The sequence below is a fragment of the Falco peregrinus genome, chromosome 9 (assembly GCF_023634155.1).
Source record: "Falco peregrinus isolate bFalPer1 chromosome 9, bFalPer1.pri, whole genome shotgun sequence".
In the NCBI taxonomy this organism is placed as follows: Eukaryota; Metazoa; Chordata; class Aves; order Falconiformes; family Falconidae; genus Falco; species Falco peregrinus.
Genome location: NC_073729.1, coordinates 20,991,982 through 21,015,356, shown reverse-complemented (window position 1 = coordinate 21,015,356; position 23,375 = coordinate 20,991,982). Strand labels below are relative to the sequence as shown.

At 47.8% G+C, this 23,375-nt stretch overlaps 1 long non-coding RNA gene across 4 annotated transcripts; it reads right to left on the bottom strand.

Moving 5' to 3' along the window:
- Positions 1-419: 419 nt before the first annotated feature.
- LOC114013857 (uncharacterized) lies at positions 420-16,440 on the bottom strand. 4 transcript variants are annotated; one of them, XR_003557105.2, is made up of 6 exons: positions 16,214-16,440; positions 13,210-13,369; positions 8,199-8,279; positions 7,424-7,504; positions 4,810-6,170; positions 420-906 (listed from the first exon to the last, which is right to left on the bottom strand). It is a non-coding gene; the product is annotated as an uncharacterized LOC114013857 (long non-coding RNA). The 4 variants fall into 4 exon arrangements; XR_003557104.2 differs by having other exon boundaries at positions 422-906; positions 13,210-16,440; XR_003557103.2 differs by lacking the exons at positions 13,210-13,369; positions 16,214-16,440 and adding an exon at positions 9,274-13,197 and having other exon boundaries at positions 422-906; positions 8,199-8,299.
- Between the last annotated feature and the right edge of the window lie 6,935 nt (positions 16,441-23,375).

The window sequence follows — 23,375 nt, the reverse complement described above, 5'->3', positions numbered from 1 at the left end:
TCAAGATGAGCAAATGAAGCAGCAGGGGACAAGTTTCAGGTCCTGCTGGGGCTGTGAGACCTGCACCCCAAAACCATAACAGATCCTCCACATCAGAATCACCTTGGGGTGAATGAGGTTGGAGCATCCATCACCAGGTGGATGCTTCCCTGCTCTTGCTGTTGCTTCGAGGCAGAAGGAAGCTTTTCCAGACTTTATATGGATTGTTTCCCCCTGTGGGGTGAAGTGGTCTGGAGAACATCATAATAAGCTGTATTTAACACTGCTCGGGGCTTTACGAGCCAGGCTCTCCTTGGTCTTAGTCTCACAGCAAACAAGAATCAAACCAAAATCTTTTTGACCTTTGGCTAAAGATGCAGAGAAGACAAACCAAAGACACTGAACATTTGCGATGTAAAGTCTCAAATAAGGAATTCACTCCAGCGTCAGCCCTTATTTAACTATTATTACTCTTCAACCATTACCTAGCTGGAAAGAAGCAGAGATGCAGCTGGGACAGGCTGGGGCTGCTGCTGGCCCCCGTGGTTCCATTATTTTTTCCATGAACACAAAACAAAAGAAACACAAGAAGGGACAGGCGCAGCAACAACAGAAGATGCAGTTCCGAGTGTGGTGGGGAAAGCCCTGCAAAATCCCTGGAGGAAGGGGGATTTTGTATGGAGTGGGGTTTGTGGGAGCAAGGAGCTGGGAACGATGCTGCTTTAGCCGTGTGCAGGTCTATGGACCAAACCTGGTCTGCTCATGGTCTCCTTTGAGATCCAGGGGGTTAACGAAGGCATCGTGGCCCGCGGGATCACAGGTGGCAGTTGCAATGCGAAGCTCATCCCCGCATCCACGGTGTCCCCAGAGGGGTGATAGCCCATCCTCACACGGTCGTGTCCCCCATGAGTGTGATGGATTCAACCACTGCAGAAAGGAAAGGAATCAGAACACAAGACTTAGTCAACCGTGTTTTTTCACCCAGAAGTGGGCTTGTGTGATAGCCATGGCCACACCGGTAAGTCCCGACAGTAACGATGGCTCAACTTATCCTGTGGTTTTTGGAAATGATATGAAGTTTGCCATTCTACTCACTGTTCATCTTCAGGGATGAGGACATGGCCAGAGATGCAAACCTGTTTCTTCCCAAAGGCTGCTGAGAAATGAAGGCCAATTCCCTGCAAGTTTCTTACAAGAAAATAACATTCCACCGTTTGTTCAAGATGATACGGAAAAAAACCCCAACTTTAAAACTCCCTCTTTGGCAGGTTCTTTGTCTTATTAATTTCACCAAATGATAAAAATCTCTGTAATTTCAAAGTCAAATTGAGCCTCTTCTAAAGTCAAGGTTGTATGAGAGACGTCTACTGAATGGGCAGAGTTCATAGATTCTGCATTTTGTAAAAATTTTATAGTATGAGCAGACAGCAGATACAGGTGCGTATCTCTGAGCCTAGAAAACGGAAGGAATGGGGACAGGATCCTGCCCCTTCCCTTGCATGGGGTTTGCCCACACTACTCTGATTTTCTCCCACTTAGTGTTAATTGCACTAAAAGGATGGCGTTTTCACCACTTGCCTTGGGCAATTAGTCCTGCTTGAAACAGTGGCACTGGAGGAAATCAGAGGCTGTTATCCATTGTCGATTCCTTCTCTCTTCATTTCCTCCAATTGCAAGCTCTATTACTTCACTCTTAATTAAACCCCCTTAAATTGCCCTAAATAGCTCTTCTTGGCCTCTTCCCCCCCAACCCTGGCTCAGAGGTGCTAATGCCAGGAGGTGGGTGGCTTTGAAAGAGGCGACCCACCACCCGATTCAGTAACCTGAAAAAATTTACACGTCTGCAGGACCATTTAGAAAATACATATATACATCTCAAACCCAGAGAACTGATCTACAAAGAGTACAAGGTTTCCTCTTCCACATTGCCACACTAGACTAGAATTTGCAATTACTGAGCACCAGAACAACAAATCCTCACCCCCATGCCCCCCTGCTGAGATGTTTTGCTCATCTCTCCAAATTAGGAGCAGGAAATGGGAAAACACTGCTATGGAAGGGTGAGTTAAAACCCGAGCGTTCTCTGAGAATAAATTCAGAACCACTCCAGAAACCCAGAAGCCACAGCCTCTGATTCAGAGAAACTGGGTATATAAAGAACATAATTTGTTTACTTAATGAAAGTAAATTAGCTAAATGGGTGATGGAAAACGTGTTTGAAGGCTGATTCTGCAGCGCTTTCCTCAAGAAGACACTGTTAGCTTTTGCTACCAGGAACTGGTGGGTATAAAAGGGATAATTTTGTTGAATCATCCTCCATTATTATGACTTTTGCTGAATATTCTGCCTAAGTACGCTCCCTCCTCGGAAGCCTTCTTGTCAGTTGAAATTGGGTTGATAACCCAGGGCTCTTGCCAGCTTGGTACTGCTCTGGGTCTCAGCAACAACCCACAGGCAGCCTTCCGACAGACTGTTGCCAGGAGGTGAAGAGGTACTAAATTAGCCAAAAGTTGGACCGTAAAGGGTTTTTTTAATTAGCGTGAGAGTCTTGAACACAGGGTATGACCTTTGTAAGCAGCGCTCTCTGCAATTCACATCCTGCTTAAATGCTTTATCAGTTGATTTGGTAAAAATAAAAAAGAAGTATTTTGTTTTTCTCCAGCACAGCCCCCAGCATCAGCTTTGGGCCAGGATGTCTTGGCTTCGGCATGGAAGAGCAAAGCTGAGGGTGTCTGCACATTGCGAATGCACAATTGGCTCTCAATTGTATGTGTCTCAGCTACAGTTAATTTCTGTTATAGATGGGTATTTAAGGACCTCATGATCCTCTTCCCTAATGGGATTTGGTGGCCTATAGCTCTCCCATCTGCTACAACATGGCCCAGAAGCATCCAAGATCATCTGTTTTGTGTTGTCATTGACTTGGAAACTGCTAGAATCATAGAATCATTTAAGCTGGAAAAGACCTGTAAGATCACCAGGTCCAACCGTTAACCCAGCACCTGCCAGTGTCCCTTAGTGCCACATCTACACGTCTTTTAGATACCTCCAGGTGGATTGTCATCTTCTTTTTGCTCACCTGCTCCTCCTTAAGTTGATTATAATTAGTGATTTTAATAGTGCAGGTATGTGACTTTAGCCTGCCTGTTTGGAGCTAGTCTGGTTTTGGTCTCCATGCCCACCTTCCATCCTTTCCCCCACCTCTAGTGGCTTCTTCCTCACCCTCAGGTACGCAGGATGCTGAGGCTTCTCAGGCTGAGTCATTGCAAGGAGAACCCTTCCAAATCACAGCCCTTCTTCTCCAGCACAGGCCCCAGCACCAGCTTTGGGCAGGGATGTCTCAGTGTCTGGCAGAGAAGAGCAGCCACAGATCCTCCACACCTCCCCAAACCCACTCATTTCTTGTCTCTCTCTGCCTTGGGCTGTTAAGAAAGTTGGAAAACTTTCCGAAGTGGCAGGATACTGCCCGCACGGTTCGTATCAGAGACCCCCAAAAGGGAAAATATTAGTGACAAACCTACAGAGGGATTTAAGAACAGCAAGGGCTCAGGCTATTTAGCCTAAGCCTGTTTAGATGTCTACAGCTCTAACAGGAAGATAATATTATTTAATACAGTGCCGTTCTTTAGAAAGCACTCAAGAGATTATCATTTGAAAGAGCTTACATACAGCCAAGGTATTATTACCATTATTTGATTACCGTTCAGATTTCTCCCACAGCTGCAAATGATGAAATCCTTTGTCCTGCCTTTCAGAAGAAATTGAGGTGTAGCGTTAGCTATAAATGTGCATGAAGGATCACTGATTTTTTTCATGTGTACTGAATCACCTCTTGGAAATTTCCTCCTTTGTCTCCCAATCAGACGCAGCAAACAAAATTAGCCTGGTAATTTTCCACTGGTTTTAGCTCCCCTGCCCTGGCCCCGCTATGTTTGTTCTGTCCTGATGTCATCAGTGATGAATGTGATTGCAGTTGACAAAACAGCCAATAAAAGAGAACCTGCTCTGCTCAACTGGGATGATTAGACAAATCCTGTGCACGGAAGAACTTGGCTGGAAAACGCTTAGGAAATGTTGATTTATTTTATTTTATTGTTTCCTAGATTAATAACAATATTTTTACTCCAGCCAGCCATTTCTGATTTCCTTGACAGGCCTTGCAAAATAGCTTTTGCATTTCTCTGTACACAGAGCTTTCATGGGCCATACAAACTGTGCCCATGTCTTTCTTCACAAGTCTTGGTTCAAGCTAAAGAAGTAGGTTTGCGACATGTAAATGAGTAAAATATGCTTAATTTCACTTCTTTTGCCTAAAACCACAATTACTACAGCTCAGGCCTCCAGTAATTATTTTTTTTTCTGGCAGAAGGGCAGCTCTTCTCCCCAGTCACCCTTCCAAGGGGGCTCTTCTTCATTCACAAACTTAACTATTTTGAAATAAAACAGGATAGCTAAGAGGAGCAGCAGCAGAAGGGCAACTAGAGGTAATAAATAATGTGGGAATTAAGAAACCTGGGAGCAGAGAGGGCAGCTAGGCAGGTATTTGGACATTTTGAAACTGAAATATCCGTGCTGTCCTTCCCAAGAAGTTTGGTTCAAAACCAGTGGTTGCCCAAGTGTGTTAGCAGAGGGACATGCTGATCCCTCTCCCTCCGGCCTAAGCTTTCCCCTCTGATGTCTGTTTGCTTAGCTGTTGTCCTATAGTAAAGGATCTTCCTAGCTACGAGCCCCAGTTTGACCTTCTTATTAACCACGAGCGACAAGCACTGCAGAATAAATAGCTCCTGCGCTCTCCTCCATGCTGCAAGGGGAGAGGTAAAGGCTTTTCACCTGGCTGAGGTCCAGGGCAGCAGCCAGGCTTCCACAGCTATACGCCAAGCAGCAGATTTAAACAGTTCTTTTAACATCATGCCCTTTGGTGATGATCTTGCTGGTGGAAATGCTATTTGCCTTGGTCCGTTGTCCATTATGGTAGTGCGACACATGGCCAGCTGTGCCAAAAGGTGCAGAGCAGAGCTGCGATGCTCCCCTGGATGCCAAAAAAGCAAATTGATTGGTCAGCTGAAGCAGGGCGTGCACATTTTTGAGTGATGAAGTTGCCCTAGCAGGGTCCTTGGTGGCTGGTGCTGGTGAAGAGCCATCCATGTGCAGACAAACACAATTCCGCCTTCTGCCCCATCTCTTCAGCTTGGGCTGAAGCCCAAAGCCCCAGCCCAGCCCAGAAGTGAATGCTGTACATTTCCCAGTAGTGCCAAAGTACCTGGGGCTCAGCAGAGGTCAATGGAAAAATCTGGTGGCCAAAACCTCTTGGAGACAATATTCAGCTTGAATGAAAAGAAAGCAGTTAATGATGGGGAAGAGATGGGAGGGCTAACGAGGTGCCCCACCGCTTTTGCTTCTGTTACACTGATTGCAGAGAAATAAAAAAAAAACATCCCTGCTCCATTATGTTATTACAGAGATAGGAATTGCTGCAAGACGGTCACACAATAGAAGCAAAGAGCTTCCACAACAGCCCCATCACAGACACGAGCTGACCCTGTTCTGTCCTGACACAAATCATCACTCAGATTAGCACGGTGCAGCAGGCTGCCTGAGGTTTGCTCACTCCTGGAGTCCCTGGGAATAGCCGAGATGAGCAACTTCTGCGGAAATAAGGAGTAATGTCTTCTTTCTAACGATGAATCACCTACGCATGCTGGATGGTTGAGGATGCGTGTAGTTGACCTTAGTTAGTAGCGGTCTGGTCCCAGCAACTTGGTGTTCCCCAATACAGTCAGCAGGTTCAGCGATGCCCCCACCTTCTGCTTTTTGGGGAGGCACAGACTGCTTTGACAGGACCTCATCAGTCCTCCACACAATGATTTTGGGATAGTATCCCCTTCAGGATAGCAGCAAGGCCACGGAGAGCCTTGAGGAGCCCACAGGTGGGAGAGGTCCAGGAAAGTGTCCATCACAGAGGTGATGACTTCTCGCTGGGGTTTCACTGGACCATAAGGGCTGTTCCCTCATTGTTTAGGCTTGAATGTGTCATTTTGCTCTGCCAGAAATGAATCTGTAGCCTTGCACATCTTACTTCTGACCTCGGGAGGTCACAGCCTCAGGTCCTGCCTCCGCTCCACCAGCCATGCCATCCAGGACATTCGCCCCTTGGCCGCTGGCACTTGCTTCTTGGAGTCATTTCTCCCCATCTAGTACAGGTAAAAAGGGAAGAGTCCTATAAAAACAATAACTCTTTGCTTCTCTCTACAGTCCCCAGTTTCTAAGGGTTATGAGGGTCCTAAGCCAGAAGCTCAGGCAGTAAAAGGGCTGGATTTTCCAGGAGATCACCTCTAAAGAAGCCAGTTGGCCTCATTTCTGCTTAGCTGGCATCATCAGCCAAATTGGCTTTGAACCATCTCATGCTGTCAAGCTCCTCTTCCAGCAATTTGCTCCCTGTCAGACCCTGTGGGACTTGGCAGACTGGAGTGCTCCCACTTCTACAGAAATAAGTAGTAATTTAGCCCAGGGAAAAATGAGTCATTCTTTTTGGTGGAGGATGCTGGCTGGGTCAGGCTGCATGCAGGCTGCCTCACCCACCGCTGCCAGCTCCAGCTGCCTTCCAGGTGCTCAGCATCACACACCTCCTGCCTGGAGAAAGCTGCTGAGCTCACTGCCAGCCCCAGAACACACACAGATGGGTTGGTGTCCCCCACCCACCTGGCCTGGTCCTTTGGTTTGTCCCTCCCAGGCACAAACTCTCACTTAATTGAATTATAAAGCCTTTGAGGAGATTATGCAGTATGCAGCTGCAGAATAGGGATGCAGAGGGATGAACGTGCTCAACAGGCACATTGCCCCCATCATCTACAGCTGCCCTGGTGCTCCTTAGAGTCACAGCTTTTCCTTTGGGAACAGCTGGCAGAGGCATTCTTGCAATGTCTGTTAGATATCAGAGCTGTCACAGCACAATCCAACTCCTTACTCCCCTGGTCACCACAGGATGACAAGAAACAAGTTGCGAACGAAGCAATGCACTTAGCAAATCAATGTTAACACATCTCTGTTCCCTATCTCAAACCTCATTTTCCCCCATCAATATTATCAGTGTCATCCTTTTGGCAGCAAGCCAATATCTTACATTGACAGGGTGAGCTGTGAAAGGGCCAGTGCTGCTTCTGAAATCCCAATAAACTAAACCATACTAGCACCCCCGGCTGGTACACCATAATCCAGGAAAGCTTTGGAAGCAATGGGCATTTCAGACAGAGCTAAAGGCTGGGGAGGGAAAGGGACTCAGGAAAACCCAGGGTAGGAAACATCTTCCATATAAGCATGTGGAATAATTCAGGGATGAGCAGCTGCCATCACATACAAATCTCAACGCCCTGCTATTCTTGCTTTTCCAACACAGAGGGACCTCCAAGAGATGCTCAGAAATCAGGTACATCAAATCCAGCATCACCTGGGGTGGTTCATAATCAGCGCATCCCATCTCCATCACGAACTGGCAAGGAACAGGATTATCTTCACCTCATGCTGAAAACTGTAGGAAAAAATATAGTTATCACCTTCTGTGTTTCCACGTGGTTTGTACTGTACAACAGACAAAAAAGCTTCACACTGAAACTCCATGGAGTGTTTCATCCCTCACCAGGTAAATAACATGCTAATGGCTCAGCTGCAGAGAAAAGAGACCTGCTGAGGCTTGGCTGAAGGGATCTCAGGCTTCCAAGAGTACAGAAAGAGAAAGTCAAACCGCCTCCAGAATCGGTTAAATACATATACAGCTAAGCGAGGGGAAATCCGACTAAATCACTGCTCAGCTCCAAAAGCCAGAAGGAGGTCTGCAAAAGGCTGGCTCCAGGACAGTCAAAAGGCAAGGGTGCATCTCCCTGTAGCAGAAAGGCCACCCCACATGGCCTTGGGGTGCAAGGATAACAGCTTAAAATAATCCAACAGCTTTATGAGATGCCTATTTCTGGGCAACAAGAGCTGTGCATGTTCCTCAGTGCTCCAGGTACTCTTGGTGATGGACGGAGGGGCTGGGGCATGGGGATGTGTGGTGACTTACAGTGCTGGGTGAAGCCTGGTGGGAGAGGAGGTGGCATCAGGAAGGCACTGCAAGCGTGAGCTTTGGCTGGGAGGTTGCTGCAGGAAGTGGTTAGAGAGCAATTGCCTTACTGAGGAATCAGAAAGACAAACTTTAAATATTTGTACTTCGAAGAAGCAGTTATTACCTCGTTTATCTTCCTGCGGAGGCACAGCTGCTTGGCTGGAGCTGGGAGAGGTGGTGCACAGGGCTCTGCAGCATGAAGCCACTGAAGGAAGAAGAGTTTGGCTAAAGCATCCACCAGAAGAAGGGATAAAAAATTAGGTTTTTTCTTTCTGGTTTGCCTCAATTCATAAATCTGAAGCCAATCCAACACAGGCAAGAAATATCCCATTTCTTATCCATGATTGTTGTAGCCGAGGGATTTTTTTTTCCCCATACCATATGGAAGTTGAACAGATAATGGGGCAGTGCAGCAGAGAAATGTTTTCACTTTAACAACAACTCCTCTTGCCTTCTTCTGTCCAGGGGACCAAATGGAAGCCATTGGCAAGTCTATTTTTGGTGAAAGGTAACAACCCTGAAAGCACAGGCTGCAGTAACAGCGAGCGGTTGGGTGGCCAAGAAGCAAGAATGCAGTACTCCACTCATTAAGCACCGCTATTTTCATTTATTGCTAAGAGTTTTGTATTGTACTCTGAGGACCGAGCAAAACAAACAGTTATTATGGGCTCCTTATTATTTATTAACTAAAGCAGCGGAGTCGCTCTCACTGTGGGGTTTGCAGCAGCCTCGGCAGAGCTGCTGGCCGGGACTGGTGCCAGGAGGTTTCCATGGTTTGTAGAACTGCCTGGGCATCCCCGGATGGGTGGGTGCTGGGGGTGCCCCGGTCACGGTGCCATTGTAAGGGGTTTTAGCATCATAAGGATGTTCATCACTGTGTAAGTGAGAACACTTCCAGCTCGTAGCATGGCAGATCCCAAGCCCTGATCCATCTTCACTCTTGCTGTTCTTTTTTTTGGGGGTGGGCGGGTGGGGGGTCCTAGTCTAAGCCTCTCTTACCCCCTCTTTCTTTGAAGCCCATCTTTTCATGCCTCTTTATCAAGTAAGAGACCCCTTTTGAAGCTGTTCCTCTAGTATTATTCAGACTAGATTAGGAGGTTTAATTGCTACAAAGACTTTATGAGGCATGAAATATGTCTAGTGGTACTGAAATACCTCCTCTTAAAAAAAGAGGTCCTGTGAGCTCCGGCAGTGCTTACCTTGGTGAAGCCCTACTGCAAGAAGCATTTCCCAGGTGTCAGGGTTTAACCCCCACTGGCAACTCAGCCCCGGGCAGCCGCTCGCTCGCTCCCCTCACCTCAGAATGGGGGAGGGAATCAGAAGAGTAAAAGTGAGAAAACTCGTGGATTAGGTAAGGACAGTTCAACAGGCAAAGCAGAAGCCACACACAAGCACAGCAAAGCAAGGAATTCCTTCACAGCTTCCCACGGGCAGACAGGTGCTCAGCCATCCCCAGGGCAGCTGGGCTCCAGCACGTGTGACGGGGATGGGGGGAGACAAACACCACCAGGCTGAATGTCCCCCACCTTCCTTCTTCTTCCCCCAGTTTCTATACCCAGCATGACGCCCCACGGTATGGAATACCTCTCTGGCTGGTTTGGGCCAGCTGCCCTGGCTGTGTCCCCCCCAGCTCCCCGTGCCCCCTCAGCCCTCTTGCCAGCAGGACCCCAGAAACCGAAAAGTCCTTGACTTAGTATAAACATTACTCAGCAAAACCCAAACCCATCAGTGTGCTGTCAGCATTGCTCTTACACCAGATCCAAACCCCAGCACTACACCAGCTACTAAAAAGAAAATTAACTCTATCCCAGCTGAAACCAGGACATTTTCCTGGAAAAAGAAACAAAATTAATGATAGTTTATATAAGCAGTATACGTACATACAGCACATCGAATCCACCACAAGCTGTTTGGCTTTCCCAAGTACACAAATCCTAAACATTCAGCTTAACTCACTGAAGTTGCCGCACTAAATGCATGACAACAGCCTTAACTGCACCCCACAACACTGACCTGCTGGTGCAATATCACCAAACCGGTCAATGACAGCTCATAACTACGGTCTTGACAATCCCACAAAAAGGGGAGTTAGAGCAAAGTTGTGTTTCGTGGCACTCACACAGTGCAAAGTGCTCTTGGAGTCCTCCCAGGTCCTTGGGCATCCCTCTCCTGAAGGCACAGGGTCTCTCCCAGCCAGCCACGCTCCGGGGAAGGGCAGCCTGTTCTCCGGAGAGAGCTCAGCCCTTTCAGTCAAACGGCTTGTTTTCTACCAACCATTAATGTTGTTTATCCAGTGCCCGAGGTCAGCCTCCCACCATCCCACACAGAACTCCTCCTCGCTGCTGCTTCATGAATCATTAAAAGCTGCGTTCGAACAAACTGTAGCTTCAGGAGCAATGAAAAGAAAATCGCTCTCCAGAAGAAGAGTCAGCTCAAAGCAAAGACTTTTCCCCAGCCTCATTAAAACTGCAATTGCTTTTCTTGCTACTTCCACAAGACCCTCTGCTCACCTCCACATCCTTTCAGCTCCCATCCTCTTCCCCCACCTCTCGCAAAGGACGCGGCAGCGCCAGCAGTGGCCAACACACCATTGATATTCTTTTTTTTTTTTAAAGAAGTGGGGTTAAAGAGCTGACAAAGATGAGCTATTGCTTTTTCTGACAGCAGCGAGTCAGATGGCAGGAGGAGAGAACTGATGCTACAGAGACAGACTTGCTGTACCAATGTTAAGAAAGCAGCTCGTGTAAAATGCACTCAACACCTCTTACACCTTAAGGAGAACAAAAACCGTGACATGCAAAAAAAGGTAACACAGAGCAGCCATGTAACATCAAGCCATTTTACGCACCACCTTCTTTTTCCTTGTTATTTCACTTGGTGAATTTAGGGCTTGGGAACCGCCTTGGGCACCATCACAGCCCTGGAGGCTCAGCCCTTGGCAGGGCCCGCATGGGGCTTTTGGATAATCATCTTTGACACTCAATCTATCATTTGCAGGAAAAACACCCACCCAGCATCACAGCATCCAAATACCCACCTTGGTTTTATAACCTAGGAAATAATACCTAGAATAGCCTATTCCTTGAACAACTTCTACTGCCTTGCAAAGTGGACTTCCCCAGCCCATGCTTCCCACCACCCCTGGTGTCTCTGCCAGTGCTTAAAAGACTGATTCCCAAAGAACTGGGATAATTATTTTGCCTAACTCAAACAAATAATTTTGTTTAACTCAAAGCTAAGAGTCTGTGATGATAAACACTCTGAAGGGCTGAAACCAAAATCACCACTGGCAACTCGGCAGGTGGCAATTTCCAGCGGGCACGTGGTCCGTGCCCAGCCTCAGACATTAGCACTTGTGTTATCGCTCAGCTCAGACTAGCTGAATCCCACTTTCCCTGTGCAACACAGAAAGGGCAGTGTGGAGATGCCCTGGATCTTGTTGGATCAGGCAAACAGAACATCTCCACGTGGATGTTACCTCTCTGTGAACTGCCAGGTCCTTTAGCAGTGGTGAATTATTGAAAGCGCCACAGATGATTTATGAATGTACCCATTTCCATCTCATTACATATTCCCCCGGTATCTCCTCCTCCTTAGCTTGCTGCAAGCTGATTTTGAGAGCTCACATTTTAATTTCCTTAAGCATAGCAAGCTCTTGCTGCAGCAAATTAATGAAGATTTCTTAAACCCCAGTTTACTTTTCATTCAGCTAGTTTATCCCTCATTCAGCTCCTGTAGCAGATGCCAGGAAGCTCCTTAATTATGCTTCACGGTCAGCACGACCTCTCTCAGAAAAAAACCTGGTATTTACCATACTTAATTCTACATTGTTCTCCAAGCTGGCAATGAGAGATGGGGTTCCTTGTGCCAGCCCCAAAAAACCTACAGCCACATCACCCAAAGCTCAGTACCACCACCTGGGGCTCTCCTACAAGCCAAGGATGGAGCAAAAAAGTCCCACAACCAAAACATTGCTTTTGCTGCATTTTAATACCTGCCTTTTTGGGGCCGGTAAGGAAGACGCAGGCATTTACTGTGGCAGGGATGGGGCTGTCCTGCAGCACTTTGCTCTCTTTGGCAGTAATGAACTTGGGGTGATCCTACAGCAGTTGCGCAGATACCCCTCCATGGGCTCCTACAGCTGCGGTGTCCCAGGCAGGGGGTAATTGCTTCAGCCTCTGAATTGTTTCAGCCAGTGTACTGGCTGCTGATTAGTATAATCATGTCAACGACACAAGCGGCACTGCAGCGCGCAGGGTGACTGGCACTGATTTCAGAAAATGAATGTGAGCGCTCTTTTATTGTTATAAAGGTAAAAGCTGCAGCAAGCGGCTCACTGTTGCTATAGGAACCCATCAGCCCAGGGGAAAAGCCGAATTGCTGGACCGAGGCGGCTCCTTAGGAGACAGCGATGGGGGGGCTTTTCTCTGGTGACACCCCTCCTTGTCCAAGGAAGGCACCAGGGCAACTTCAGGAGGCACAACACAGCGGTGGAGAGGTCTTCCAGCACTGCCCTGAGCCCTGCTGTGGTTACATTCTGATAATTACACTACAGACCTTGTACTTATGCAGCCTGAGATATTCCTCTCCAAAACTCAGTCCCTGACGTAGGTGCTTGGCTCTGAGCCCTCATACACCTGTTGGAAACAGGCTCAGCTCTGGGTGTCTACACCTGCCCAGATGTTGTGCTCTGGAGATGCCATAAAACGACCGTGGAGAGCCTGTTCAGCTGTACCTGGCTCTTGCAACAACCTAAAATTTGGCAAAACCCATTCCTGTCCTGGGAAGGATAGCTGCCGTTCCCCTGCAAAACTCCAGACCCAGAAGTGAGAATGACCGAAGTGCAGCAGGCATCTACAAAGAAGAGATGTCCTCACGGTGGAGACGCACAAGGGGCAGACCCAGGATGAAGCTCAGCTCTCTAAAATCCACTGTTTCCCTGCTCCGGGTCTCTGATTTTCATCCCTCTGCTCAGGCAGATGCAGACAGCCACACTGCATCCCAGCGTCAGCCCCAGCCTTCCCAGTTATCCCACCAACTTGCTGCAAGCTGCTTTTCAAGACCCAATTCTTGCACAAAGACGACGATGCATTTTTTGGGTGCTTTTTTAGCAGACCATGCAATACGAGACTTACCTACTGAACACAAGCAGGTCCAAGGGTGAATTTTGAGGTGGTGGATGGTGGCTCCTCACTAGCTGCTTTGCAGCCAGCAATGTGACAGTGTTTTTCTTTGAGCTCCAGTGCCAGAATAAAAGAAAACTGGAGCAGTGTGATAAACGAGGTCAAAGCCTAACTTAAGAGATAAGGATGAAGTGGTTAAAAGAGAAAAAGCTCTGCATCATCACATATTCAACTGAAATTAAATTCATGAAACATAAAGCTGCTTTAAAGGAAAACCTTTAAAGAAAACCTGACGTTCCAGAAAATACAAACACTTTGTGCGTACAAAGCTCTGGTCCCACCCGTGGGATGTTTTCACACGAGTGAGAGCTTTGCTGCCTCTGCTGCTGCAAACTTGGCACCATCCCCATCCCCCAAACATCACTCGCTGGTACTGAGCCTGACCCTGCAAACAACTCCAGGGACCAGGAGCCCTGAGAAACCCCTGAGTTTGCCAACATTTGTGATGTTTTTATTCAGCGATGGACGCAACATGCCACCTTACCACAGTGCACAGGTTGGAAAAACTCCATACCCCTGCATCGGAGTATTTGGTTCATTGTAATAGACTGGAGAGAGACAAGATCAGGTCAAAACTCCGAGTGCAGAGCCCCACTGCTATGCAGACCTCAGATCTGAGACTAAAATCTGGATGAGAATTCAGCAGCTCTGCCAATTCCCACTGCTGACTGAAAAAAAAAAAATCCAGCTGCAAACATCCCTCCTAACCTCTGGTGTGTCTGATATTAGGAAATCACTGGGCTAGAGGGATGCACTTAATAAAAATGATGGAAATCTGAAGTACATGGACTCGAGCACATGAGAAGATGCCACAAACCAGGCAAGGTGTCTGGACACAGCCCACAGTTCTGGTGCACTTTTGGGGTCCAAAGGGATGAAGTCACCCTCCAGACTGAGGGTAGCGGATGGAGATACCCATCCAGTGCACGACTGGTAACACGTGCAGCAATCCTGGCACAGACAGAGGCAACTGTCCTGTCCTGACAGACAGACGAAGGGAAAAAAAAGCATCTAGCCCCCAAACTTGCCAAAATTCAGCTTCTTTGCTCACATCTAGCCCCAAGCAGGCCAAATTTAAACTAGAAGATGAGTAAGACTGATGCAAGAGCAGCATGGATGTGACAGGCATTGGGGGCTCAGTTCACCAGCAAGCCCAGTGCTGGAAACGTTTTCTTAAATGTCCTGAAAAAGGATTTGAAAGAGAAATGTGATAGCAGCATGAGAGAACCAGGTGATGGAGACATCAGTATTTTGGTAGGGGGATGAAGGGTCACTGCAGGTTTTATCAGGGCTCTGAAGGGAAAGTCTGTGTTTGCTGCCAGTGCATATGTGATGCTGATAAAGGTCCAGAGTTTTGGGCTAGGATCCTTGCAGCTCTTTATCCCCAAAAACATGGCAAAAAAGGGTATTGCAATAATCACACTGGGTTGCCACAAGAGCCTGGACAAATCTCGATCTGGCGAATTTATACATTTTTAAGATTTACCCTCAAAGTCAGCCAAAGGGCACAGCCTGGTCCTTCTTACCTCGGCAGGGACCATCACACTCCTGAGCCCAAAACAATGCTGGAAGATACCCAGACAGGTTTATTGATACTCGTTCCTACTGTATTAACACGAAATCTTAATTTGTACACTTGCCACAGGGAGTTTTCATCAGGCTGCCAGCTCCTTCCTTTCACCGAAGACGACACAGTTTCTGGGTCTCCATAATTATTTACGTGTGGGCTGTATTTATTGGCAATTAAATGGTTCAGTGGCTCTGAGACATTAGTCTCCTCTAAACATGTTGTCTGCCAGATTGCTTCCTGCCAGCAGTCCCTGTGGGCTGGGAAATTTTGCTGAGCCCTCCAGGGCTGCACATGTATTGGAGGGAGCAGCTGGCAGAGCCCCCCCGCTGAGACCGCTGTGCTCCGCTCTTGCTCGGAAAAAATAATACTATAACACAGCCTCACGTTTGGCAATTTGGAGCCAATGGGAGGGGATCATGTTTGCTTTAAACACAGTTGCAGCCAAGCAGATCCGAGCCCTGGGAGATCAGAGGGGTTGGAGGGATGGTGTCTAGAGGAAGCGGTCCAGGAAAAATGCACTGAGCTGGGAAAACGTACAGCAATTTGGCAAAACTTGCACTGGGAAGGGAAAAAAAAATAATAATGCAGCGATCTGGTAAAATGTGTGGAGACCCTGTAAAAATCTGCAGTGGTCCTGCTGAAACATGTAGTGAACCTGGCAATGTATGCGGTGGGCTGGTAAAACGTGAAGCAAGGCCAGTAACATGCAGTAAACACACAGCAGCTCTGGCGAGACATGCAATAACTCTGGGTAAAATATGCAGAAGCCCCAGCAAAATATACACTGATCCCAGTTAATACACAGCAGCTTGGTGAAACGTGCTGTGGCTCTTGCAAAATATACAATAACTCCACATATAAAACATGTAAAAACCCCATCAAAATATGTAGTGACACCAGTAAAACATGCAGCAACCTAGTAAAACACAAAGCAATCCCAGTAAAACATGCAAGAGCCCTGGGAAAATATGCAGCGGCTCTGGTAAGAAGTGCAATAACCCTGATAAAACACAGCAGCCACAGGAAAGTATGCAACAACCTGGTAAAACACAAAGCAACCCGGGAAAGCATGTGGCAACCCTGGCAAAACATGCAGTAGCCCTGATAAAACAGGTAGCAGCCTTGGTAAAACATACAGCAGCCCCAGAAAAACATGCCGTGACCCTGGTGAAGCAAGTGGTGATCTAGTAAAGTGTGTGATGATCCAGCAAAACACGTGGTGGAGCTTTCAATGACCGAGTGAAATAGGCAGTGACCCTGGTAAGACATGCAATGACCACATAAAAGTGCAGCAGCCAGGGCTGGACGTGGGGTGGTTTTGGTAGCGGGACCCGTCGCACACAAGTTGCTTGGTGCTTCACGCCTTCACCATCGCCCTGAAAGTACCTGAGGTAGAAACAGCAGGCTCGAGGAAGCACTAATTACCCCCAGCATCACGAGGGGGGTGGCGGTGGGGTGTCCATCAGCCTGGGCAGAGGGGAAAGGAGATGGGATGGGCGCCAGACAGCTCCGATACCACAGAGAAGCAGGGACCCACCGAGGGTGTAATGGTGCTGAGAAATGGTGGGGGTGAGCTTAAATAGGGCAAAAAGCAAGCCCTGAGCTGGGCAGCTTCCTGATTCACATAAAGCGGGTTGCAAAATGGCTTCAGGGTGAAGAACTTTGTACTGTGGAACAGGAGGGGAAGTCTGGCCTCCAGCAGTGAGCAATATGATTTTTGCTGGTTAGGAAAGGAAGAAAGAAAGGAAAAGAGAAAGAAAAAAAAAGAAAGAAAAAGAAAGAAACCCCAGGAAAAATAGAAAGGAAAAAGAAAAAATGAAAAAAAAACAAAAAAAAGTGGGAAAAAAACCAGAAAAAGAAAGGAAAAAGAAAGATAAAGAAAAAAAACCAGAAAAAATATAAAGAAAAAAGAAACAGAATAGAAACTAACTTTGACTGCAGCTTCAGAGTTTGGGAGGTTGCTCTGCTCTCTAAGAGCTGCTGCAACAGCTCAGCTGCAGGAGTTACATTGGCACAAAGCACATCAGAAAGCCACTTGGTGCTGAATTTCCAGACCAAGAAGAGCTTCTTGCTGTATGACTCCAACAGGGAACATCACGCCCAGTCACAGGACCATCCCAGCCTAGCACGGGGATGGGAGAGACATCAAAACACAGGATGGGGCCACAGGGACCATGCTACATCTCTGCGACAGCAGCTACCAGAGGGAACAGCAGGTGCCCAAAACCACTCTGAAAGATGCTTGCAACTATTAAAAGACCCATTAAAATAAGATGCAGGGCCCGTTCTTGCTATTGCAGGAAAGGGTTTTTTTAAATTATTTTAAGGAATTGTCTCATGTTTCCAAGATCAGGGTACATTCCCGCAGAGCTGCTTTGGCAAAGTATCTGGTGTGGTGCTGAGCACCAGGGTACACGTGGTGCTTTGGAGAGACTTTGTGCCATCACAACGTCACCCAGTCAGAGCCGGGAATTTGCTGCCAAACCCAGTCCCAGCTCCCGCCTGGCTCCATTGAGCGGGAACAGCAGCCGCCCGGCAGCGCTGCTGCTCTTTGTGAACACGCAGTGGGGAAGAGCAACAAAAATATGTCCCCCCGCCTGGCGAGAAGAGGGCTTTTCAATAAAACAGATGCTTTTGCTGCCGCCCCAAACATCCCCACCTCCTCGCCACCAACGGTAGCCACTTGGTACGGCGTGAGCTTCGTTAAAAGCCTCCCAGCCCCTGCAATCATCCAGAACAACTTCATCCTCCCCAAAGGTCAGGCTCGCTGCTAGCAGGGCTCTAATCAGCTTAAGACCCACTTGGACTTGCTAATGAGCAATGGGAAGTGGGATGGAGGCGGTGGGACGAGCGAGGAGCGTGGGGATCCAGATATTTAAGTGCATTTATTATGTTTTCAAGTTTTAAATTTCAAGCTTTTGCTGTTTTCCCCCTGCCAGGCCCTTTCCCAGGCTTAGCTGCTGTTTTTCAAATGAGCCTGAATTGCCTCAATCGTGCTCCCTTGCTGTCAGAAAACCAGAGCCGAGCTATTTATCCTTTACTCCTTACTATTATTTAGGCATCTTAAAAGTCTCAAACAGTCACAGCTTCAGCAGGGTTTTCATCAGGCACCTGTGCGTTGTTGCTGGTTTTAGCATCCCTATTTTCCTTCCCACCTGATGGTCCCCAACCGAGCTACAGCAATAAACATGATTTTGCTGGTTGCTCTGAGCTTATTTCCAAGTCACCATATGGTGGACGGGGGGAGGAAGAACACCCCCAGAGCTTTTAGGAGAGCAGAAGGACGCATTTAATCCCTGAAGTGTCCTGTTGTTTCCCGTTTCTTTCATTGCCCAAGCTCCCATCAGCAAACACCACTTACCAAAGTGGTCCAGCGCAGCTGCGATGCTGCCCAGATCCTGAGCTGCTGTAAGGTGCAGTTCCCCACACTGGTCGCTGGTCCTCAGCAAAGAGCTCTGCAGCTTGCTGATAAACCCCACCGGTGCTTTTCTTTTAGTCCCTTTTGTAGCACAGCAAGGTTTCCGTGGCTCCTGTTAGCACTTCAGAGAGGTATAAAGCAAATTCATTGACCCTGGCTCGATATTGTGTCAAGCTGCACTAAAAGCAAACAGAAGAAGCAATTTGTAATTCTGTGGTTTGGGTCTGCAAAGCAAAAGGTTTTCAGTAAGTTTTAAAAACCAAGGGGTTTTGTTTTGTTTTGGTTGGTTGGGTTGGTTTTTTTGGGGTTTTTTTTTTTTTCCAGAAAAGGAAGCCACCTCATGTGTATATAAAGTGCAAAACAGACCTGGAAAATTCCCTAAAACCAAGAGGACGTCAGATATAACCGAGGCAGGAGACTTCTGCCTATTACGTGCGATGGAATTTCAGTTTTGGTTCCCAATCCTGCTAACGACATCCTTTGAGACCCTGAACACCCAGCACACCACAGTCCCTCTGACTGTTACAAGGCATGCAGGACTTGTGTGCATGAGAGGTTCAAATGCAACAATTTCTCTGGGGGTTATTCCCCATCTGATATTTGCTGTGACCTGCACTTTCAGATGTAAAAGTGCTCAAATACTCAAATATGTGCAAGATGTCCCCAAACAGGGTCAGCATCAACACAGCCCCTGGTGAGCCTTGTCCTGCCAGCTGTCCCTGGGATGTCTCTTGAAATGCTACCACCATTTGCACCAACTTGGAGTAAAAAGTACCATTTGGAGAGAATCTTACAATGCTTTAACCAGAGTTTTATGCACAGATGCAATACAATGGCACACACAAAAGCAGTCCAGTCTTTTTTTCCATTTTCTACGCCCTGGAATTTCACACAGAGCACCATTACATATAGTCACCTCTAACGCCTGGGCAGGTATCACCCTTTTGTGTGCCAATCCCTTGATTTTCCTGACGGGCATTGCTTAGGCAGGACAGAAGCCATCCTGTTGTTCTTGGGGTCTGAAACAAGCTCCTCCCCCCTGGCAAGCTAGCGTGCATCAGTCCATATACCTCTGCTACAGCAGGGAGGCTTGTACCTCCGCCAGGGCCAAAGAGTACCCTCCGCCCACGCCTGCACAGCTGCAGGAAGGTTGCAGCCAGCCTCCTGCAGGGGTGAGCACTGGTGGCACGCATAGTATCCGAGGGGGTCAAGCTCGCTGCAGCCCTGCACTCCCCCCCCCCACCGCCCCGTTACAGCCGCCACGCTCACAAGCACAGCATTTGCTCGTGTCTGTTGGAAGCACACGTTGCGTCAGTTGGAAATAGCTGCAGGCGTTGTTTTGCTTTATTTGTCAAACACTTTTTCTGGTGTCTACATTAACTTTTTTGTTTTCCCGATTGGACTGCAACCAAAACAGACACATAAATGCTGGGTGTCATAATGCTGTGGCTTCCTGCGGCCTCACTGGAACAGACCTGATTTAGAGCTGAAATAACTCGAAATTTCTGCTCATGCTCTGGTAAAACCATCTGTGAGAACTTGGGGTGCTGCTCCAGCTTTGCAGAGCTGCCCTTTCAGCTCCCGTCACAGACAACTGACCCATAAGCTCTGCAGACCCAGTTTGAAGTTTAAGGGCAAATAAAGAGATTTTTTGGCTCATGTATCACCAAAGAGACAGTGCAGGCAGCACTTGCCAGCGGCCGATGATGAAGCATAAAAATCCAACAGCAATGGGCGGCTGTGCTAGATGCTGGGATCGATCTGCAATGATTTATGGGCTTTATTTTGGGGAAAAAAGCAAGGCCTGGGAGCCTGCAGGGAGCTCTCGGGCTGGTTCAGCCAAGCTCTCGCCAGGAGTTACCCAGTGTTGAGCCGCATGGCTGTTCACACCAGAGATGGATGTCTCTGTGTTGCAACTTTGGGCCACAGCACTGAAGCACGCAAAGCATCTTCACTGAGCAGAGCTGCAGCCCAGCACCGTGGGGGCTCTGCAGTCCTGCCCACATCGCAACAAGAAAGGGGGAAAAAACCCCAAAAAAACAAAGTGCTGTTTGGTGCAGCAAAACCCCCCAGCTGCGGGCACTCATCTGGGCTGCAATGTCACCAGAAGCCTTGAAAGTATTACAGCTCTTTTCCCATGGTTGCTTCTCTATTATTCTTTTTAATAGCCTGTGACGCCATCGGTGCATACTGAAGTCATTTGCTGAATGGGACTCTAATATAAAGCATGCACTGGCAGCACCGAGGAACTTTGAAGGGATGGAAAAAATCACCCTCCTGCCTATTCATATAACGTGCACTAAGGAGATGGGAAAACCCAGGAGTTAAGGAGATTGGCAGAGCCTCTCTCACCCCTACATGGGTCTGCCCCTACAAAATGCTTCCCACAGCACTATTTAATACTCTGGGTGGGAATGCTGGGCACCCCTGGGTGCCAAGGGCATGATGCCAGAGTCCCCCAGGGGAACCATTTGCTTTTTTCACACACAACTTGGAGGAAAGGTGGGAGCAGCCAGCCAGCCAGCTGCAGGATGCTGATGGAAAAGCACAGGGAGGCAGATTTTCAACACGATGCTGTTCTCCCTCTCCTCCCTCTGGTTATACAGGGATATTTTCTTTTCTTTAACCACTTTATCAGTCTGTCTTTGAGAGGAAGCTGTAGCAACAAGTCCTACTTCACTGTAGCTGGTAACTCCTGTTGGGAAGCGTAGGGCGATGAGTAATTCCCATCGAGGAAGAGCAGACCATGCTTTGGATTGGAGCTGTGCCCAGAGACCCCAACACGATGATCATTTCGTTCTGCAAAACTGGGACTCCATTCAGGTCATAAAAATGACATCTTTGCTCTCAAATCTCTTCCATGTGTGCGCTGGCGTGGTGTCTGCTAGAATGAGAAAAAGTCTGTCCTTTCCACAGGCGAACCTGACAAACCAGCCGGAGCATGAGCGAGCCAGCTGCGGCCCCCTCTGCTCAGCCATCAGCAGAGCTCTTGGCCAAAATCTGCCCTGAAGCCGTGTGGACGAGCTGTCCAAGGGAGCAGGTCCCCAGCAAGGACAACCTCCATGTGGTGCTGGTGAAGCAACAAAAACTCCTTTAGCCCACCTTCACTTCAAGAGTCCAGGTGGAAGTTTGGTTGCTTAAAAGCCACTTCTATGCCTTACCAATCTATTTGAAAAGCCCTCATTTGATTTGAAGAGCTGGATCAGACCCAGTCCCCTGGGATGCACCAAGCCTGACCTGTCCAATGCCAGTTCTCCAACGTCCCTTCCCAGCACTGATTACAAGCCCTTCGTTAAAGGACACGCAGGAGTCGGTGCAACAAGCATCTTGTATGGAGCTGCATTGATCTCTCCTGCTGGGAGCAAGAAGATAATTAAGAGCAGCCTCTTCAGGCACCGCTTATGGGGAAGCAAGACTCGTCTCCACCAGTGCTCTGCAGCACTCGCACGTGGACCCATCTGCCCACCCCCATTAAAAGGTCCAGCTCTGCTTCTGTCACCAAGCCAAAGCTTTAACACTTCTGCTCTTTCCTAATCGCCTCATTAGGCCATTGATACCTAAGCACTAATTGCTGATGGTCCGCAAACCATTCAAAACTAACTGCAAGGAACAGCAGGCATGATTTTAACCAGTGGTGTTTTTTTTTTAATTATTTTTAAAACAAAACCACCCTCCCTTTTTTGCTGCGAGGTGGCTATTCCTCTAGCAGATGGCCAAAAAAGCACAGTTTAACGCAGCTACCTTGGGGTACATAGGAGGTGTGCCTGCAATACAAATTCCTTCTCCTCCATACGACCTTAGCAGGGGAGGTTTCTCTCTCCCAGACCTCAGCATTGCTCCTTCCCTTTAGCATCTTCATGGGTGCTTTACCGATCGCTTCCTTCTGGCATCAAGGTGAGCCGTGGCTTTGTGCCACCCTGTATTTTCCATCATAGCCAGAAACCCAATTTCTGTTCTCTCTCCACCTTCACGAAACACATCCTAGGGGATGCAAGAACTTTTTCCCACCCTTGTCTCCCACAGGGCCACGGAAAGATGTGACTCTCCCAACTAAACATCACGGGCAGAGTCACGTCCTTCAAAGCCACAACCCCACAGGCACTTTTTGGGGCTGTGTTGCAATTACCTGTGGCAAAGCCAAACCCTTTAACTCCTCATGTGGGGGATTATGAGGGATCAAAGGCACCAGGTAAGACCTTTTTTTCTCCCCTAATGTCACACATTTGAGAGTTGACGTAGTAAAAAAAAAAATCCATAACCGCTCCACTAACCCCAGAGCCACCCGAACCCTCTCTTTGCATGTTGGCAACGGCACATTCCGTTTTCCAGGCTGCCATAATGTGTTGCTTGCAGTTAATTTAGCCTTGATGCAAATGTGCTGGTTCTGAACGATGAAATTCTTCAGATTAAAATGCAGTTCTCTGAGATCTGGTCTAGGAGCTGCATGTCACTGTCCAATCCCAAATTTATACCTCACTTGAAATCAGGATTATAATTTCTTACCCAATTCCAATGTGGGGAAGACTGAGCTCCCTCTAAGATACACAGTCTTAAAATCCAGAATTCTTTCACCTTGACTTCAAGTCCCCACAAATAAATGGGTAAATGCTACCATGAATGAGAAGCCCATGTCTGCCACCCTTAGACCCACAGTCTATCATCCAGTTTTCCAATCATCCAGTGGCTGTTCTTGGAAATCATAGCACTTACACTGAATTCAGCATGTGTGATTTTTTTGGATAGTCCCTCCCAGAGACAAGATACATATTTGGTTTCTTCTTTTGAGCTCACTGCCTATTTTTAAACATTGTGCTGATGCAAAGAGAGAGCAAGGTCAACTCCTCGTGGCTTGGTCTCCTGCCAAACACAATGGGTGGGCACCATACAACAGCAGGCAAGAGTCTTAGCCATGACTTTGTCCTCCTTTTCCGATTTCTTCATATAATTTCTCAAAGAATGAGTGTACTGCTGGACAGATTTTTCATTACACTGAAGAGGGCTGCTTTGGAATAAATCAAATGATTCAAACCCAATACACAGGAATAAATCTGCATGTAGGGCAACTCTGCTTGATTTGGTGGCACTAGCGCTGGAGAAAGAGCAGATGAGGTTTGTATAAGCCCTCTCCAT